Here is a 21,622-nt window from a genome sequence, read left to right as displayed (position 1 = left end):
TATCAACAGTACACATTATTTTTATTAATTAAAAAATTTATTTATTTTTAAAATATTATAACTGGTTAACAAACCAATTGAAAAGGTGATTTTAAATTTAAAAAGTAAAGAAAATAAAGATATGATAAAATACAATCTCTTTATTTATCTCATTGAATTTATTGTCGGTTTTATATCTCACATTTGAAATATGATTCTTAAAGATTGTCTCTACTCCTGAATGATTAGACAAAAGAGATTCGATAAGCTATTCTTATTCCATAGCACTTTAGTGCCAAATAATTTGAATTGCTTTTGTTATTCTAATTGATTTGATAGTGAATACTGTTACGGAAGCGTGAGATTGAGCAATTACCAATATTTTAGTGACTGTAACTTCTGGAGAAATATAAATGTGGTGTAAACAAATGCAGAGAAAATAGGACACAATAATTTTTACGTGTTTCGGCGTAAAATCTACGTCCATGGGCAAAGACTGGAAGATAATTTTACTAATAATGAGACTTTACAAAAGTGAAAAAACTCTAAAAAAAAAAAAAATACTCAATACACCCAACACTACAACAAAACTGGCAATAGATGACTGCAAAAATCTATCATAAAGGGGGGTGGATGACAGTGAAATTATCTATCATTTATGTACCTGTCACTCTTTTATGATAGAAAAAAAGTATGTCATTAACGTATGATAGCGTTTAAATGTCATATGTCAGTCATGGAAAAAAATAAATAAATTATTTAATTTTTTGGTGGGACATGTAAATTTTTTTTTTATTTTGAAATTTTGGCTGGAAAATTAATTTTCATATGGACAATTTTGGCGGGTAAAATATTACGTTTGTGATAAAATTTATGATTGATATTTTATGTCATTAATTCTTTTTATGACTTATTTTATGATTAATTTTTTCTATCACAAATTCTAAATTTATACTGAACATAATTATGAATTATTTCATTTAAATTTATGCATTCTTGTATATGAAATTCAATCACAAATTCAATATGAACCAAAAATTAAATTATACATTCTATTAAGTCCAAAAACACTTTGTATTAATAACATCATCTAAAAACACTTTTATCCAACAGTTAACACATCCAAAGTAATTAAGAAGTTGATTCCAGCAAACGTTTCAAATTTTACAAACTAACAAGCCGTCAAATCTTGTAACGCAGAACTCCCATATTCTCAGTAAAATTCCAGTAGATAAACTACCATTCTCAACAAATACCCAGCAAAACTCCCAAGACCAGCAATTTCTCTCAACCTGCATATGCAACACCAATTGAATATACCAAGCACTATCGTTATAAAGAATAGAAACCTACAGTAAAACCCCTAAGTTTTAGATGCAACAAAATCATTACTAATTCAAACTCAATCTGCATGTGCAACACTAATTAATATAGCCAACCCTATATTATAAAGAGTTATCTATTAAAGTAAAACTTTAACTTTTTATACAACTTAAATTAATTCCTTGCCACAATAAAATATATAGTAAATAAAAAAGGTATCTTGTAATATAAATTTCAAGCATAATACATATCACCATGACAATGAAGATAATATGAACTAATGATTGTCTCAATACTTATTTTTCAGACAGAACGTTCCTATAGGAATAGGTAAGCAAGATCATATATGGGAGTTAGGCATGCAAAACATTATGGTTATTTCTATCTGGGCACATATCCTGTGAAAATCATGCACAAATGTTCTAAAACTCTATTATGAATATGACTACACACAAACTATAGTTAAGAGTATAAACACGAAAGTCTCCACAAAATCTATGAAAAGGCCAAAACTCTCCTTCTCAGGCTGCTGCCATTTCTTGCCTGTTGCTAAGAATTAAAAGGAGACTCATTAAACTTTGAAGAAATGGAATGGAAGCCCAATGAAAAGCCCAAATCCTCACTTTCTCCCAAATATACAAAAATATCCTCACGTATTGTCCTCAAATATTCTTTTGTTTCTCTCCAACCACACAACCTAAAAAGTGGCCATAACTAAACTAGCCCATAATATAACGAACTTCCTCTTTCCTTCAAATGCAAAAGGAAATTCCAAAAGCAAGAACCGACGAGAAAATAGCACAAATAAGTACACCAAACATTTATATGAATTAATTATTTTTAAAAAAAGTATATCAAACAGACAATAGAATGCAGTACCATATTCTCCTCATTTCCCCTGCCACCCCAAACCACGCATAGAGAAGCACAACAAATAAATATATTCCCTATACTGGAGATATATATAAGATTTCTCCGAAGGTCATCAGGCTTTAATACAGCCAGAAAGCGGATCTCAATAAAAATTTAATTCAAAATCACTGGTTCTTTTTGGATGATGCAGTTGTCATTAAATATTTTGAAAGTAGCTGTGAAAATATATCTCATTCTGTTATTCTAACCCCAAAAATAAAAATGGAAGAAATGCCTAAATAATAACAAACATTTGTCGGTCGTTCAGTGCACAACAACCTACAATTGAATTTCTTTTTGAGTATGTTGCCATTGTTGAGAGTGTACAAAAGTTTTTCACAGCTTCAGCATTAAACCAAGTAGTATACTACAAAATGAAACTGTAGGATAAACCACGAACGACATCTAATTATAAAATGTTGATGAGTGGAAACTTGATAATATTGATGAATCTGTTAGTACCTATAAACGAGGAATACAAAAACAGGCCTGGTTCACTGCATTATTATTCATTACCCCTCTAATTAATTAAGCTGAAGAAAATATCAGTGGCAGAGAATTCTGTTCTTGGATCCGTTTTCAACAGTTCGCATTGTATATTATATCCTTAAGCAACTTCCGTTTTTCTAAATATTTGGAACTGTTTAAGAACCAATCCAACTAAAATTATTGTTGCAAAAGGAAAAATATTAAGCACATAGCAGAGCGAAAGAATGCATATATGTGAGAATACGTCTCCTTGATATCGAATAGAAAAGGCCAAAGTAAGTTCAATAAAAATAATATTGTATGTTTAGTTGTAAGGTGCTATTTATTACTTTGTCTGAACAAGAAAAAGTTCTAAAAAGACCAATCATTAGCTTCAATAAGCCCATGCTTGGCTCCATATATATTAATAACGATTACAACATACACAATTAATTTTAAATAGTGGTCACAATTAATGGCTAACAAAGTAGTGAAAGGATACCTCTATAGATGATTCGAGTTGATGTTGCAACTTCAGCATTGACATTGTCTTTAAGCCATTTCCTCAGTTCAGCATGGACCTGTCACATATATTTAAAACATGGTCTGAGAAAAATGATTACATCAAAATTCACAGAATATCAACTTTAGAAGCACAACAAAGAGCAATTATGTCAGCAAGTTTTGCTGGCAAAAAGAGATAAAGTAATAATTGAAATAGACTTAAAACATCTATTTACTTGTATTCAATATGTAAACACTGTCATGACCCAACCCAGACCTGGCAAGATATTGTCCGCTTTGGGCCTTAACAAGGCCCGCACGGATTTGTTCTTGGGGCGCTCATACACCCCAAAACGCGTCTTGCCAATTAAGGTGTGGATCACTCCTTATAAACCCAGCATCTCTCCCGTACTTTGCCGATGTGGGATTTGCCTAGGGTGTTACATACACCCCCCCTTGAGGACTCAGCGTCCTCGCTGAGGTTTGCCCCACCATCGCTCAAGAGGACACGCGGAGCCGCTCTGATACCATAATGTCATGACCCAACCCAGACCTGGCAAGATATTGTCCGCTTTGGGCCTTAACAAGGCCCGCACAGATTTGTTCTTGGGGCGCTCATACACCCCAAAACGCGTCTTGCCAATTAAGGTGTGGATCACTCCTTATAAACCCAGCATTTCTCCCGTACTTTGCCGATGTGGGATTTGCCTAGGGTGTTACAAACACAAAGTACAAAATTATTTCTGTGCATGTACCCATCTGAAATGGAAATGACACGGGCAAAATTATTTGTGGGTTTGTACGAATATTTAGGCAGATGTATAAAAGAAAGCATCCACAAGCATGGGAGTCTGAAGATGGATTGGGAAACAAATATAATTCTTTGTTGTATGTATGAATCTATAAGGTGAAAAAATGATGATGACAATCAGAAACAGCTCTACTGTATTATTACTTGTTTCAAAACTTCTAGAGCTATAGACAAATTCTGAAATGCTCTGCCTAGGAAAAAATACACGTGGTGAAAATATATGGAAATGTGCTGACAAAAACACCAAACAAGCTCATAATCAATTCTTGTTAAAAAAAAAAAGGCTCATAATCAATCCAACAATATTTATGTTGATAGCAAGAATAAGGATAGTCATATCATTCTTCTAAGCACGAAGATCATTGTCATTGAAACATCAAATTAAATAAGACATAAACTCAAACTTCCTTCTTGAGCCTAAGCAGGGGTTGCAACCTTTCCAGTACCAATGGCCCAAACTAGCTCATAAGCCAACACAACATTGTCCCAGTTGGATTTTTTTTTCTGCAAGAGAACAAATAATTAATTGTTCATGCCGTGTAGAATCTAATATTACAAAATATACAGTCTTTCGCTGACCATAGATAATCATCCTATAAGAAAAGCAAACCTTACGTACGTACCTAAGATCAGAAAAGAAACAATAATGGATGGATGTGGATATATATATATGCATGAAAATAAGAATATTCCTGACATGACAGCAGGGAACGCTACTAAAATAACGTCAGGTGCCACGGCAACCGGGGTATAGTACACCATATAAATACTCAGGTTTAATTTTTATCAATTAAGTTCACAAACACACCACCAAAAAAGCTAAGGTTTCTTCAACCTCAAAACCTTTATTACTGAGAGCTTGCAAGCTCTCTAACCTGAGATAACCCAACTCTAACTTGAGCGTCAGAGTGTGGTCGCCGACCACCCCCGGCTCCACCTCTGACCTCTTTTTTAGTTGTTTCGTAGGTTTAAGATGATTTTCACCAGCCTTCTACACCTGAAGTCAGACCCCCGCCATATCCACCACCTTCTCAATCCTCCTCCACTCCACAAAAAGCCTAAACAACCCACACGCGCCGAACAAGCGAGGCACCCCGCTCCCCAACAAAAATAAATTTATTGTTCTGGGCTTGGTTTTGTGATTTTATCTCGTTAACCCAAAATCAGCCGCCAACATATTGTAAGGAAAGATTAGATATAAAATGGTTGTAAGAAATAATTAACCATTAATTTGAATCTAGACTAAATTAAAACCTAAAATTAAATGTCATGATATCTTTCACGAAAATACAAAGTATATACAAATCAATGTAGGTCTACATTATAAAGTTCAGCATCATTCCGAAAGTTTCAAATACATCTTTATCAAATGATAGCCTGCAATATAAGCAATAATATAGTAAGATGTAGGATAAATTAACACCATATTTACGTATAGGATGAGTTTGGTTGAAGGATCAAAATGCGGGAATGTAATATTCTTTCAAACTTCATCCAAATCCCTTATTGATGCTCTCAAAGAGTATTGGGATTATCTTATCCTGAGCCCACAAGATAATCCCAACTTTATGAAGAAAGTTATCTCACGGGTGGCCTTGGGACTAGTTGAGAATAATTTTAAAAAGCAATTATTTATACTTAATAGTTTCTCAATATTAAAATTATATAAATATGTACTAAGCATAATACAAGTATTATAATAATTAAACATTATAAATAACAAATAAAACAAAAAAGTTATTTATTTATCATGAAAATAAAATATTAAAAAGTAATTATATTTGTTTAAATATTTTAGTAACATTATTAATGTAAATTTATTATTAAGTAATTTTTTTGATTAATAGTGTAAATAATTTTCGCTTGTTTTAAACATTAAAATATAATACAATTTTAAATTTAAATATATAATTTTATTATTATAAAAGTAAAGTTTATATCTTTCCATTAAACTTAAAATAATATCTGGTCATTTTTATTATCTTTAACCTAATTTAATGTTAAAATTATATATACATTACAATTTAGTCCAATCTTGTATTACGCCAAACATGAGAGGTCATGAAATATAATCTTATCCTATCACATCTTATTTTAAGTCATATAGCTCAAGTCATATTCAATTATATCTCATCTCATCCTATCCTATCCTATCCACCGCACCAAACAAGCATATATATGTGATTAAGAACTACAAATACTATAGCTCGAAGCATTTCTGTTAGAGTTTCTCCTAAAACATAGATATCCAGAGACAAGCTTTTAGAATGTTTGAAATATAATCACTCAGGGATGTAAGTCGATATAGTTAACGGTACATCAAATCTGTAATTCTAACGCGAGCTAGACTCGAGCCCCTCTCAAATCCAAAAGCTATATAGCTTTCCGAACACATTTACCGAATGACCAACATCAATTTCTTCTGCAACTGATAAAGGACAAATACAACAATATATGATAACTAAAGGAACAAATATAGGAAACTGCTATTGCGTTTTTATGGAATTAAAATGAGGAGAATATTCAAAGGAACCCTTAGTTCTTTAATTTCGGAGGAATTTGGGGATTAAATTGCATGTGTTATATATGCTTCCGTTTTCGTTTCTATTTCAACTAAATTGCACAAGTCAAGTCACATGGCAGCAGATTTACGTGCATCCAGTTTTGGAGTGGCAGAGATAGACCAATTGTACCAAGGCTATTATATTTAATGTACTAATTAATGTTATGGATAATTAGTGAGCAGCCTAACAAATAACTTGTATCACAATTTACAGCTTCAACTGACAAAATAATAAAATTAATGACTCTATGTATAGCTAAAAACTCTAATTCATAATAATAATAAGGGAGTTCAAATAAAACAGCAGCTAATAAAATAGTCTGTCACTACAAATAATATGAAGAAACACCAAGCTTTAGAGTTTGTCATTTATTAATGATTTCTTCGTCAAATTAATCCAGCGAGCTTGTTCAGAGACCCAACTTGTTCAATAGACGAGGAAAATTGCTTGAATTCGAAGAATTTTGACAGAGATAAGAAACCTACAAGGAGGGAGGATTAATAATTAGAAAAGGAATAGTGCAAACTTTTATTCGTGTGTGTGTCTATATATATATATATATATGTATGTATGTATGTATGTATGTATGTATGTATGTATGTGTGTGTGTGTTTGTGTGTGTGTGTGTGTGTATAAACATGTATACATACGGGAGATTTTGAAACAACCTTACAATAGAGTGAACAGAAATAATTATTCCCTTGCAGCCTAGCCGGACACCCACTGCATTTGTTGGTGGTGGATTCTCTAAAATATGTTCCTGGCCTTTGGTTTATATGTAGCACTTTTTCACCATTATGTTGATATGTCTGAAGAGAAAATATATGGAGCACGTTTGTAAGAAAGTGGTCAGATATAAATGTAGTTTCACAAGTCATATGCTCATGCCTGGATACCGAATTTGAACCAAGAACAAAATTGTGTGGCACAGCTCAATTCGGATTAAAATTCGGATGTTCGTGCGTGAGCATTATTATGCAGTTCAGAGTAGTACTTCATTGGCAAATAGCAGAATTTTTAAGAAAATATTCAATGAAGAAGAAATAAAAAAGATTTGAATTCAAGCTTTGACTTATTACTTGGATATGTCCACAGTCAATGAACTCGTGAGCCTCAACGAACCGTACAACGCCGTTTTCGCCATATGTGCGGATCTGAAATATTAAAAATTTACAAAACAAATACATAAGTAAATAAATAAATCATGGAGATAGTATTAAAAATTTATGATGTAATAAATTTAATTCAAATAATATTTATTTATTCATGTGAACCTTTAAGAGGTGATGAGTACTTTCGTGATTGGACAAGCATTTTTCGCATATACTGGTGCAACAATTCAAACAATATATGTTCCTTTGTCTAACTGCCGTTCCGTGATTGCAATTTTGAAAGCTTCTCTCTAGGAAAAGAGTCAAAAGACCTTGGAGCCACTGGGGTTGATTCCCGGCCTGAAAACACGATTGAATACAATTGATGTTATTAACTAATTAAAAAAAGTAACAACGATTTCGAGTCCTAATGAACCAACGAAGTTGGATTCAATATGCTAATCACCCTTTATACGAGATTATTAAAAGTTCAACGCAACTATATGATAAAAGCTAAATCTTAATTCTAAATCAAAAGGTGAAAATTAAAGAAAAGACCTACCATAATTGTCTATTGATGCTGGAGAGTGTATATTTTTCTTTGAGAGAGAGGGGAGTGTTGGTAAAGAGAATTACACAAGAGTCAAAGAGAATTGAGCTTTTTATATATGTGTGTATCGTATTTGTGTCGTATTGCTGTCCGAAAAATTCTAGCACTGTTTAGTTAATTAATGTAATAGGTTTCGTCAACATAAAAAAAAAAAAAAAATTAGCACGCGGGAAGATTAATTTCTATTTTAGCAACGATAATAGGAAACGTTTGTGTCTTATTTGGGTTGTGTTTGTGTTTTAATTAACGCAAAAACTATTTTGTTGCCTACTCTAGAGTTAGATCAGGAAACTTAACAAAGAATAAAAGTGGAAAAAATAAACTGTAATGAGTTAATGGGAAACAGAAGGTACATGCGCAAGCTGATTCGGATTAATTTTAATGGGAAACAAAAGATACATCCACAAGTTGATTTGGATTAATTAATTTTCAACATCTGTAATCAATTATAGGGTGAGGTCGCTTGAACCTACTAAATCTCTCTTTAAACGTGAACAAAAATTATATTTATTTTTAAATTTTTAAATTTCAAAATGTTAGAATTACTCTTCATTTTTTTTAACAGGTGTCTGCCATAACATCCTGTAAACTAAATTCTCACGTATACTCTAACATGGATATTGATTCTTAATCTTTCTTATTAGATCATGATTGCATTATTAATAAACCCTTACTGCATTTCTTGTATTATTGAAGTAAAAATATCATGGAGCTCAACCATATGCATATCTCCGCTGGGCAATCAAAGTCTTTTTGGCAGGGCTTACAATTCATGTCACTATAATCCATGTTCTTCAATATGGACGAAGGATGCCGAGGTCATTGGAATCATGATTTTCATTTTCAAAGATTTTAGGAAAAAAAATTAATGACTTTGATGTCTTGTAAATTTCGTTTGAAGTTTATATTTGGATAGTAAGTTTTGTTTTGTTTTTAATTGTTGATGGCATGTAGAAAATCTGAATTTATCAATTTTTGACAGACAAACATTACCATTCACTTACAACTGAACATTGAGAGAAGAAAAAATGCGAAGCCCTGGGTGCGAAACTGAGGCAAAAAGCGAAAGAGAAAACAGGGTACAATATGTAATTCCATAAAAAAAAAACTTTAATAATAAGAAATTTAAATAAAAAATAGGTGTATAAATAAAATTGGTGGGTTTTAGTACTCTCACCCTTATCATGTGTCTTTTGAAGCGCAAGTGGAATTCATGCTTCTTTTTTTTAACCTTTCCATTCGCTCAGATCCCTTCCATTTCCTTAATTTTGTCTGGATCTTCTTTTTCTTTTGAGAAAAGGGTATAAGAAGGATCTTCTTTGGCAGACACCTCTTGCTCCTCTTTAATTTTCCCTTTCAAAGGCTTTTCTATTTCTACAACTTTTTCATTCATTTATGAGGTTTCTTTCACTTTCAATTTCTTAGTAGAAATGGATGAGGGTATTCTGCCTAAATAGTATATATAAATAAGAGAATACATCTCTAAAGTTTGGGAGAATTGTCACGCAGAACTTAAGGTTAGGCTGGGCAAATAAACCGACCCGACCCGATTCGATCTCATCCGATCCAAATATTTCAAGTTCGGATTGGATGCGGATTGACAGTGAAACCCCATCAAATTGATTTTTCAAACCCGATCAGATTATGTTCGGATCGGATCAAACCCAATCCGATCCGAAAATCCGATCGGATTGCAAATAAAAATAAATAAAGAATTACAAAACCCTAATTTATCATTTCTCAACACCACACGAGCACAAGCCACCACCAGCCCACCACTGTCCAAAACTCCAATTCCAAAGGACCAATCTCATCGGCACCAGTCACCACTGTTGAACCGCCATTGTCCGCCGCAAAATTAAACCAACAAATCGCACCAAGTCATGAGCCTTAGCCTTCGTTTTGATTGCGTCGGCCGCCACCAAGCACAATAGATCCATGGTCGCGCCAGCCACCACCAAGCACACAGTCCGTGGTCGCGCCAAGCAGCCATGTCCGCAACCTCTCTCTACTGCTGAAATGGCATTTTCCGATGAAGCCATTTACAGGTGATGTTAATAATATTGAGTTGTGAAAGTTAACCAATTTTTTTTAGGCTTGGGATTTGTTTTATTGACATGAGGGATGCTGTAAAGTCGTTTGAATTGGTGAAAGGGATGGGAAGTTGAATTGTGATTTTTATTGTTCTCTTAATTTGTTGAAATGATTGTTCAATTTTGTGTGTTCAAATTGGAGATATAAAGTTCTCGTGATTGTAATGAAATTTGCAGCGATTGATTCTAACTTCAGTTATCAAATCCAAGATGTGATTTAAAAAAGAAAATTACAATTCTCTCTGCAACCTAAGCAATACCACCCAAATCCGATCCGATCCGTTCTTAACCCGATTTTTTGATCCGATCCGATCCGAACCGAACATATTCGGATTGGATCACATATTCGGGTTGAGTTCGGATGACATTTTTCTTAATCCGACCAACCCGAAATCCGATCAGGTTGACCCGAACCCGATCCGAATTCGATTTTGCCCACCCCTACCTTAAGGTTTCAACAAGAGATAACAAGATCACTTTTTGACCATAGTACTTGGCTCTATTAATCCCAAAAATTGACTAAATGTTTTATAAAAATAGAAATGCAATATTAAGATAATGGAATAATACATATATTTCAAAATAATTTCAACATTAAAAAATTGTTTAATATTTTAAATCTATTAGACATATTTTATTATATTAAATTAAATTTTATAACAAATAGAAACATTATTGTCTATTAAAATAAGCATATAATAAATTAAATTTTTTAATATTATAAAAAAATAATTTTAATATTATTAATACATGAGACATATTTTATTAATTTTGAAATTTATTTAACCCAAATATTTATTTAAAATCTTTATGCTAAATACAAATGTATTATTCAAAAAACATAAATATTACATTTTAAAATTATTTTAAATATTAAAATTGTCAATATCACTAGTCTACTAGATAGTTTAAATTATTTGTATTATACCTTTTGTACTCATTAAACATTTTAAGCTATTTTTTATTTACTATATTTCAATGAGGTCCCTAAATGATGTAGTAAAAAACTTATGGCATCAATAATGTTTCAACTGTGTACCATTAGATTTAATTAACGGTAAACAATATTTGTATTAAAGAACCCTCCTTTAATTAACCCTCCTTTAAATTTATAATGTGATAACTTTTTTGAATATAAATGTTTCAAAATATATCATCTAATAGTTATCTAACAAAAATCAAATAAATAAGTTGTAATTATAAAACTTATATATGGTGTAACACTAATAAATGACACAACTAAGTACGTATATTTCAGTGAATGTCATAAATTGCATCAATAAGCTCATGGATGAAATTGTTTGTAATCTAAAATTACTAGATCACCCATGTTTTAATAAAAGTTACATTGCATATTAAAATACCCGCTATATACTACTATAGACCATTATATAATTGATCAACAATTATAGATTATTTTTAACACCCATTTAGTACATGATAATTTCATTGCGGGTTAGAACACTATCATCTGATTATTTTTTTCCTAATATACCTCCTTTTCTTTTCATTTTTCTCAAATAAAAATAATTTATTTTTTCCAATTTTTTAAAAGAAAAGGAAAATAAGAAGAGTTTTAATTTTTTTTCTAAATGGAATTGATGAGTGGTACAAAGGACAAGTGCTGTAATCAATGGAGTTTTGGTGAAGAGTAGCCTTCAAATATTATAATTGACGAAGGAAATTATACCCCTAAAATTAGGTTTACGGGATTTTGAACACCTGCTCTCACACAATGTAAAAGCAAGTGTTCGCCAATTAGGCCAAAGAACTATTTACTTTAATTAAGGAGAAAGAAAAATGTTAAATAAACTAAATATTGTAAGATGGTTTCATGGGGTGAGGAAGGAACTTTCTAGATGTCATAACTTGGGCTATAGGTACCCATTTTGGCCATATAATATAATTTCAAAGTTTGCGATGAGATGAACCAAATCTAAGGCCATGTTTATGCCATTCTGCCACATGATCGTGCCAAAATTCTATTTCTTTCCTTTCTATTTTATAATATTAAGTTATTTTTTTGTTTCTCTAGTTAATTTCAAGAGTTTTATTTATTTTTTTTTTAAATATCAAATTTAGATGCCATTTTTTTTGTTTTTCTTATTTGCAATAGGAGAATTTTACTATAAAATGTGCCTGTTTTGATAAATTTACAATATTTATGGTTAGTATAAATCCGGCCCAACCGTTTTGGGGATATACTATACCATTACGAATCTTGCGACAAGACAAACCAACCCACATTGTCTAGCTAGAAATTTAGTTTCTTTCCTAGTCATTTTACAATTTTAAGTTATTTTCCCATTTTTCTTGTTACTTTTAAGATTTTTATCTTTTTTTTTTTCTCGATTTTAGATTTGGGCGCCACTTGTTTTGTTTTCCTTATTTAGATTAAGAGAATTATATTATAAACTAATATGTCAGATTTGCCTACTTTGGTAAATTTCCAATAATTAGGGTTAGTGATAATTTTATGAAATGAGACTTATCATGACATTTCTAGACTTAAACTAATATTACTTACAGAGTGAATGATTTGTTTTTATTGCATTTTTAGTTACATTTTTGCATGAGTATCTATTTAAGTTTAATTTTAATAAATTGATTGTGTTTTAGATCACTTTGTGCTCTGAATATGAGTATAATTATAGATGACCAAAAAGCTCAAACTTTATTTATGGGATGCATCAGCAGACTTGCATAAATAACAAAAAACTTGTCTGCAGATGAACTAAAAGAAGTCTAAATCAGAGAAAATGTTGTAGCAATTGTTGTAGCAATCCAGAAGCAAATTACAAGCAAGACTACTTGCGTGTTAATTGACAAAGTAGCGACAGGCGACACAAAATGATATGCGATCCAAGGTTTCCAAAAAAGAGACACATGGTCACATGCTTTTGGTTGTCCTAATTCCAAGATATAAAAAGCGTACATGTGAAAGAAACAAGGTGGCCGTCACACAAAGAAAAAACAGAGAGAAAAAGAAAAAGAAGAGAACAAGAGAGAGTTGAGGGTTGCCGTAAGAGATTTTTGAGAAAAAGAAAGAGAGGTCGCAAAAACCTAAGAGATGGACGTCTTATATTAGCATAACTCAATTCCTTATCTTTATTTGCTTGTTTTCATCTCTCTATGAGAATGTATCTGATGGCAAAAACGAGTATTATTACTGTTTTATCGCTATCATGAACTAAACTTTGATGTAGTTGGGTGAAAGCAAGGTTAATGATTATTTGACTTATATATGCGTGTTGCTGCTACATCATTTTGTCTTAACTTTACTTATTGCAAATCTCTATTTCAGTTGACCACCCATTTAATGGATACTAGCTAAGGAGAAGCCTAAAAATGATCTGACTGAGTGGAACAAATTAAGACAATACATGGTTTTAGTTTGAGTTTCCCAAGTTGAGTTAATCTCGATTTGAATATGGTCATACTTAATCTAAGATTAGTGAAGAACCAGACATAGGGATTTACCTTGTAGAGTAATTGAATTTTAGAACATATAATACTATATCTAATGTTAGCACAGCAATTGGTCACTGTTACGTTGCATATAGATATAAGATATCCAACATGCGACAACTGAGGATGCATGAGGGATTCTGTCCAGTGCTTTAACATGTGTTATAGCAACAATACTGTAATTGAAAAACAATCAATAGATTGAATTGAATGAGTTTAAGCACTCAACTATTTCTTTCATATTGAGTATATCTTTGTGTTTACCATGAGATTTTTTCCTTATTGCATTCTGTTTATTTTATTTTTAATTTTGTTAGGTCATTAATTTCATTCATGATTTTATTTTAATTAGATTGAATTTGTACTGTTAAGATTGTTGTAGCAAGTACTATAATATTAATCCTTATAGAGACAATCTGGATACTCATTATTATATCACTTGTTGTGTACACTTACACATTGACACCTATAGCAATACATATCAATAAAATTTTGACATTGTTTCCGAGAATTGAATGCTTATTGTGATTTGTGAAGTCAATTTTAGTTGGTGCCAATTTTAGTTTTTTTTTTATAATTTGTTTACTATGTTGGCAGAAGTGCTCTAGCAACCCTTGTATGCGTAGGTACAAATCTGTTGAATTCTAGTTTGATTTAGAAATTTAAAGAACTGTAAGGAGATTGAGAAAAGATCATAGAAATTTAAGATATGTTGCAGACATAGATGATTTGTAAGATATAAGGAACTTGAAACCTCGATGAGAAATAGAACCCGTCAATGCACATGGAGGCAAAGAAGGTTAAAATGGACAAAATATTTATGGGCAACTAGAGAACAATAATATTATCTACATGGCAGATGATAGAGATAGAGCCATTAGAGATTATGCCTTGTTGGCCCCTCATGCCATAAATCCTGGAATAGTTAGACCTAAATTGCAAGTTGCTAATTTTGAGTGTAAACTAGTGATGTTTATATACTTCAAACAATGTGGCAATTCAATCGACTGCCATCAGAAGATCCTCGCCTTCACTTTAAACTATTTCTGGAAGTAAGTGATGCTTTCAAGATTGCTGGAGTATCGCAGAAAGCATTAAGATTCATACTCTTCCCATTTTCTCTAAGGGATCGAACAAGAGTATGGTTGAACTCTCTACCGCCTGATTTCATTATTATATGGAATGACTTGGCGGACAAATTTTTAATAAAGTACTTCCCACCTGGCATGAATGCAAAATTGAGAAATGAGATCACAAATTTTTCCATCAACTTGAAGATGAAAGTTTGTATGATGCATGAGAAAGATTCATGGAGTTACTCAAGAGATGTCCTCATAATGATATTCCTTATTATATACAGTTAGAAACTTTCTACAATAGTCTCAACCCAAGTACTTAGATTGATAATGGATGCTTCGGTAAATGGGACCTTGTTATTTAAGTCTTATAATGAGGCTTATGAAATTTTGGAAAGAATAGCTAATAGCAACCATCAGTGGGCAGGAGTCCACAATGTAGATGCCTTGACAGTATTATCAACTCAAGTAACCTCATTATCAAATATAGTGAAGACTATAATTACTACTTCAGCAACTTTAACCAAATTACTAAGGTATCTTGTGTTTATTATAGAGAGGGCATTTATTCGACAATGGTCTTGGAAATCCTGCTTCAGTCAACTATGTGGGCATCTACAACAGACAGAACTACAATAATCCTTATTCAAACACTTAAAACATTGGATAGAGACATCACCAAAACTTCTCATAGAGCAATCATAATCAACATACTGTCGTACCCAGTGGACAAAACATGCATGCTCAACCACCTAGATTTCACCAGTAAAATCAGGGGATGGAGAATGGAGCGGTTGTCCAAAGCCAAGTTGTATCCTTAAGAAACTTAAAAAATCAGATTGGACAGCTTACCACAGTACTAAGCAACAGACCTCAGGGCATTTTACCTAGCAATACAGAGGATCCAAGAAGAAAAGGAAAAGAACATTGCAAAGTGATTAATTTAAGATTTAGAAAAGATGTTCATATTCCAATTAGTATACTAAAAAGAAGAGTTAACCCATTGTAACCCAAGAAGAAACTCAAGTTAAAACGGAGCCACAACCTCCTACTTTCCAGCACATTAGTGTAAATAGCCAAGCTACAACATCGGTAAAAAATGATGCTCCAGCATGTGTTGGTGAGGATGCTACAACACCACCCACATTAGTCCAAAACATGGCAAAAGAGAAGCAATCTGTACAACCTGCTATAGCACAACAGTTTAGACACCCGCCATATTTTTCTCACAGAATCTAGAAACAAAAACAAGATAAATAATTCAATAAATTCTTAGAAGTGTTCAAGCAGCTACATATCAATATTCCTTTTGTAGAAACCTTAAAACAAATGCCAAATTATGTGAAGTTCTTGAAGGATATTTTGGCAAGGAAAAGAATGCTTAGAGAGTTTGAAACAGTTGCTTTAATACAAGAATGCAGCTATATGCTTCATAACGAGATACCTCAGAAGTTGAAGGATTCAGGAAGCTTTACAATCCCATGCTCTATATGAACTAAATACAATGACAAGGCGTTTTATGATTTGGAAGTTAGCATCAATCCCATACCTCTATTAGTGTTCAAGCAATTGGGAGTTGGAGAAGTTAAATTAACAACAGTGACTTTACAACCTGTTGACATATCTCATGCCTATTCAGAAGGCAAGATTGAAGGTGTATTGGTAAAAGTGGATAAATTTATTTTCCAGTAGATTTTATAGTGCTGGACTTTGAGACAGATAAAGAAGTACCAATAATTTTAGTCAGGACCTTCTTAGCCATAGTTAAGACCCTAATAGATGTACAAAAATGAAAATTGACTATGTGGGTTAATGATTAGTAAATTACACTCAATGTGCTAGATGCCATGAAGAGTATTGATGATGTTGAAGATTTTAATTTTATCAGTGTTATAGATTTTACTGTAGTAGAGAGATTAAACAGATACTGCAGTAACGAAGAAATCAATGCTGTAACATTTGAAGAACTTGAAGAAGAAGATATTGAAACAACTGACATAGTATCATTAGGAGAGAAGTAACCCGGAAGAACTTACGAGCACTTTAAATCTTTAAATCTTTCAAACGCAGAAGTAAAGTCTTCTATTCCCTCTATTGAATCATCTCCTATTTTATAATTAAAACTTTTACCTTCACATTTGAAGTATGTTTACCTTGGTGACAATGACACACTTCCTATAATCATTTCATCTTCTTTGATTGCAGAACAAGAGAAGAGCTTGGTGGATGTATTAGAGAGATACAATAAGGCCATCGAATGGACTGTGGAAAATATCAAATGAATCAGCCCATCCATATACAAGCATAAGATTTTCCTGGAGGATTACTACAATAACTTAGTAGAGCAACAGAGAAGATAAAATCCCATCATGAAAGAAGTTGTGAAGGAAAAGATCATCAAGTGGCTTGATGTTGGAATTATTTACCCAATATCAAATAGCTCATGAGTAAGCCCAGTACAATGTGTTCCAAAGAAAGGTAGAGTAATAGTCATAGCAAATGAAAAGCATGAGTTTATTCCTACAAGAACAGTAACTAGATGAAGAGTTTACATAGATTATAAAAAGTTAAATAAAGCCACCAGGAAATATCACTTTTCATTTCCTTTCATAGATCAGATGCTGGACAGACTTGCTAGAAAAGAGTACTACAACCAATTTACTAGCACTAGAGGATCATGAGAAGACAACATTCACTTGTCCCTACGGAACCTTTGCCTTTAGAAGGATGTTATTTGGCCTGTGCAATGCTCCAACAATTTTTCAAAAGTGTATGATGTTAAATTTTTCATATATGGTTGAGCAAACACTTGTAGTATTCATGGATAATTTTTTTGTTCTTGGGGAATCACATGATGTCTGTTTGCATAATGTAGAAAATATATTTAAGAGATGTGAAGAGACAAACTTAGTGTTGAAGTACGAAAAGTGTCATTTCATGTTACAAGAAGGGATAGTTCTAGGCCACAGGGTCTCTAGAAAGGGAATAGAGCCGGATAATACAAAAATAGGGGTGATTAATAAACTTCCACCACCTACTTCAGTCAAGGGCATAAGGAGTTTCTTAAGACATGCTGGGTTTTATAGAAAGTTTATTAAGGATTTTTTCAAAATATCCAAACCTTTGTGCATGTTGCTGGAGCATGATAGACCCTTTAATTTTGATGAGAATTGCCTAAAAGCCTTTGTTGAGTTGAAGAAAGTCCTTGTTACAGCACCAGTTGTTGTAGCACCTGATTGGAGTATGCCTTTTGAATTGATGTGTGATGCTAATGACCACTTTGTTGGAGTATTGCTAGGGCAAAGGCAAGATTTTTCACTCTATTTGTTATACTAGTAAGACCCTAGCTGATGGACAACTCAATTATACTACCACAAAAAAAGAGTTGTTGGTAGTTGTTTATGCATTTGATAAATTCAGAACTTATTTAGTTGGCACCAAAGTGACTGTTTATACAGATCACTCAGTTATAAAGTACTTGATTTCAAAGAAAGATGTCAAACCAAGGTTGATTAGGTGGATTCTTTTACTACAAGAGTTTGATCTAGAGATCAAAGATAGAAAATGAAAAAAAAGTAGATCATCTCTCAAGGTTGGAAGCAGATGCATGCATTTTAACTAAGCAAGATGTAACAGAAAAATTTCTTGATAAGTATTTACTAATAATAGAGCATGCACAAATGTTGCAGCAAGCTAGTTTTCCATGGTATGCATATTTTACTAATTATTTAGTGAGTGGATTACTAGTGTCAGATTTGAGCTACCAGCAGAAAAAAAGATTTCTCCATGATGTCAGAAGCTATCAGTAGGATGATCCCTACTTGTACAAGATGTGTTCAGACCATGTGATCAGAAGATGTGTTTCTGACGAAGAAATTTCAAACATTCTGCAGTCCTGTCATGCTGCCGCATATGGTGGACATTTTGAAGGACATAGAATAACAACAAAAGTTCTTTAATTAAGTTATTACTGGCCCTCTATTTTTAGAGATGCTTATGAATTTGTTAAATGTTGTGACATGTGCAAAAGAATAAGGAACATGAAATGCCACTGATCAACATCTTAGAGGTATGGGGAATAGATTTTATGGGACCATTTCCATCCTCTTTTAGTAGCTTATACATCTTAATTGTTATGGACTATGTATCCAAGTGGGCAGAAGCAGCAACATTGTCCACAAATGATGCCAAAGAAATGGTAAAGTTCATTCAGAAGAATATTTTCTCGAGATTTGGCACTCCTAGAGCTATTGTTAATGATGAAGTGTTAGCCTAAAGAGCTACACATAATGTAATTTTGATGATAACAAACATGTGTCTTAAGTGATTCAATAAATATTGTATTTCACAAGTTTATTAGTTCTTGAAAGATAATGTTTATACAAGTGAATAAAGTGAAATCAAGTTCAAGACACTCAATAGACAACGGCTCAATCAAGAATAAAGTTTAGAGCTTAACGGACTAATTATTGCGACAAATTCTAGTAAAGCTGGTATGATTTAATTGATACATGGTTTAACATTTGAGAAGCTCAATATTTTATTTAAATCATTACTTTTCATAAACTAAAAGGTTTTATATTTATAAGATAAAGTATTTTGTGGATTTGAGTAATTTGAACTAAAATAAAAAAGTTTTGTCATCTTTGATTTTAATAAGTATTTTTTTGAATTCTGGATTTGGACTTGTTTGCAATCATTTAAAATGATTTGGGCCATACCATAATTTATAAATGTTTGAGGACCCGAATGAAAATATCCAAAAATGGACAGAGAGTTAGCGGCTAACCACCTGAGAGCTAGTGGCTAACCGCCTGAGGAAAATTTGATATTTTCAAATGTTGGACTAAATTGTAAAGGGTTTGAGAATTTTGAAATTCATAAGTATTTGTTAAAGTTTGAAAAGAACTTTTTTAAAAAATATTATTATATTTTGGGCCATATCACAATTTTAAAAAGTTTTAGGAATAACAAGTATTATTTAGAAATTTTGAAATTGGACCTGTTTGAAAAGTTTTATGACATTTTAGGCCACAGTATAATTACATAACGTTTTGGGCACAAATGTAATTTCATGAATAGTAATACTATAGCCAGGTGAGCTTGGAGGCATGGACGTAGGTGGGAGTTAGGATTGGAAAAAAAACCTAGGCCGGCCCAAGCCCGTGACAGCCCAACCCACGCCCGCTGGCTTTAGGTCCAGCCCACGGCTTAAAGTTAAGGACAAGGGCTCTCACGTGGTGACTTAAGCCTGGGCTTTATAATATAATGCATACATATATTTTTTAAGAAATAAATTATAATATATTAAAAATTTTAAATTGAAAAAAAAACTAAGAAATAAAAAAAAGTCGAGATTAAGTAATTAACAAAAAACAAAATGAAACCAAATTCTCAAAACCTAAAATCTCTAAATTTATCCCTACATCTCCAGCCGCTACATCAGCCTCTCACTACACTCTCCGCCGGCAGCCAACAGCTGATGTTTACTGCCTTAGCCTCACACCGAATTAAGGAGGCACCACCATCAGTAGCGATCCACCATCCACGCGCGACGCAGTAGATCCAGCAACCCAGTAGCAGTACAACACCAAATGGGCGACGCAACAGCGACCCACACCCACCAGCACCACCAGCGCGATGTAGCTACAGCCAATCGAACGCGCGCGATGCAACAGCAGCGATCTCAGCTCCAACGCGACCCAAAACCAGCAGTACCAGCAACGCAAGCGAACCAACAATAAACCATCACCAACTCCACCCCAAGTAAGCTTTGATTTTTTTTAATTATTGTCGAAATTCTGAGATTACTGAAGCCATTGTTGATGTTGTAATGGAGAGTAGTTTTGTGGAAGAATAGAGAGAGAGAGTGAAGAAGAAGAAGAAGAATGTTTCATTGTTGTCATAGCAAGTGGATAATGAAGAAGAAGCACTGTGTTTCAGTTTCAACCATAAATTCTTTTAAAAATTATTAAAGGGTATTTAACATTTACCTAGTTTATCGTATTTTATCTCTTGTAATTTGCATATTTTTATTTGATAGGCACTTTCTCTACTTTGTCATCAAAATTAAGCAAAATTTTCACTTATATGTATATTATTATTGTTTTATGAAATTTGGTGGATAATTGATACGCTGTAGGAAAAGTTTCTATCTATAAATGAAAATGCCAGTAGCTTTCAGTCAATAAAAAAGAAATTAAAGTAAAATTTTATTAAATTATTAAAAGTCCAAGCCCTGTCCTGGTCCAGCCCAGGCCCGCGCAAGCCCGGGCCAAGCCCGCAATTTTCCAACCCTAACGGAAGTTGCCGAACCACGTAAAAATCATTGTGTTTGCTCTCTCTTCCCTTATTCTTTTATTATTGTAATTTATTGAATTTATTGTTTTTTGTTTCATTAAGGAAATAGATTGAATTGTTGTGTGTTTTGTTTATCTTAAGTTTTAAAATCTCAATTCACCTCCCTCTTGGATTGCCTAGTTAGTATTTCAAAAGGAACCCTTTTTGTCAACAGGATGATTGCTGTAGCATTGGCTAAGTATGAAATCAAGCATAAAGTTGCTACAGTATATTATCCACAAACAAGTGGTCAGGCATAAGTGTCTAATAAAGATTTTAAAAAAATTCTAAACAAAGTGATGAATCTACTAAAAATGATTGGCCTATTAGACTAAATGACTCCTTATAGGCTTATCGAACTTACAAAACCCCACTTGGCATGTC

General features: G+C 32.7%; 1 long non-coding RNA gene and 1 other non-coding gene across 3 annotated transcripts in view; both read right to left on the bottom strand.

Moving 5' to 3' along the window:
• Window positions 1-1,200: 1,200 nt before the first annotated feature.
• Window positions 1,201-21,622, bottom strand: part of LOC107175060 (uncharacterized) — a 67,955-nt gene continuing 47,533 nt past the window's right edge. Inside the window, exons 3-4 of one of the 2 annotated variants that reach the window (XR_008054047.1) lie at window positions 3,185-3,263; window positions 1,201-1,271 (exon numbers count right to left, since the gene is read on the bottom strand). This is a non-coding gene — a long non-coding RNA (uncharacterized LOC107175060). The remainder of the gene's footprint in view (window positions 1,272-3,184; window positions 3,264-21,622) is intronic. The other variant, XR_008054046.1, reaches the window with a different exon arrangement.
• Window positions 15,059-15,167, bottom strand: LOC112497035 (small nucleolar RNA R71). The gene has a single exon (XR_003063589.1). It is a non-coding gene; the product is annotated as a small nucleolar RNA R71 (small nucleolar RNA).

The sequence above is a fragment of the Citrus sinensis genome, chromosome 4 (genome assembly GCF_022201045.2).
Source record: "Citrus sinensis cultivar Valencia sweet orange chromosome 4, DVS_A1.0, whole genome shotgun sequence".
Lineage (NCBI taxonomy): Eukaryota > Viridiplantae > Streptophyta > Magnoliopsida > Sapindales > Rutaceae > Citrus > Citrus sinensis.
Note: the sequence above shows the minus strand (reverse complement) of the source record. Positions and strands in the feature narration are given on the sequence as shown.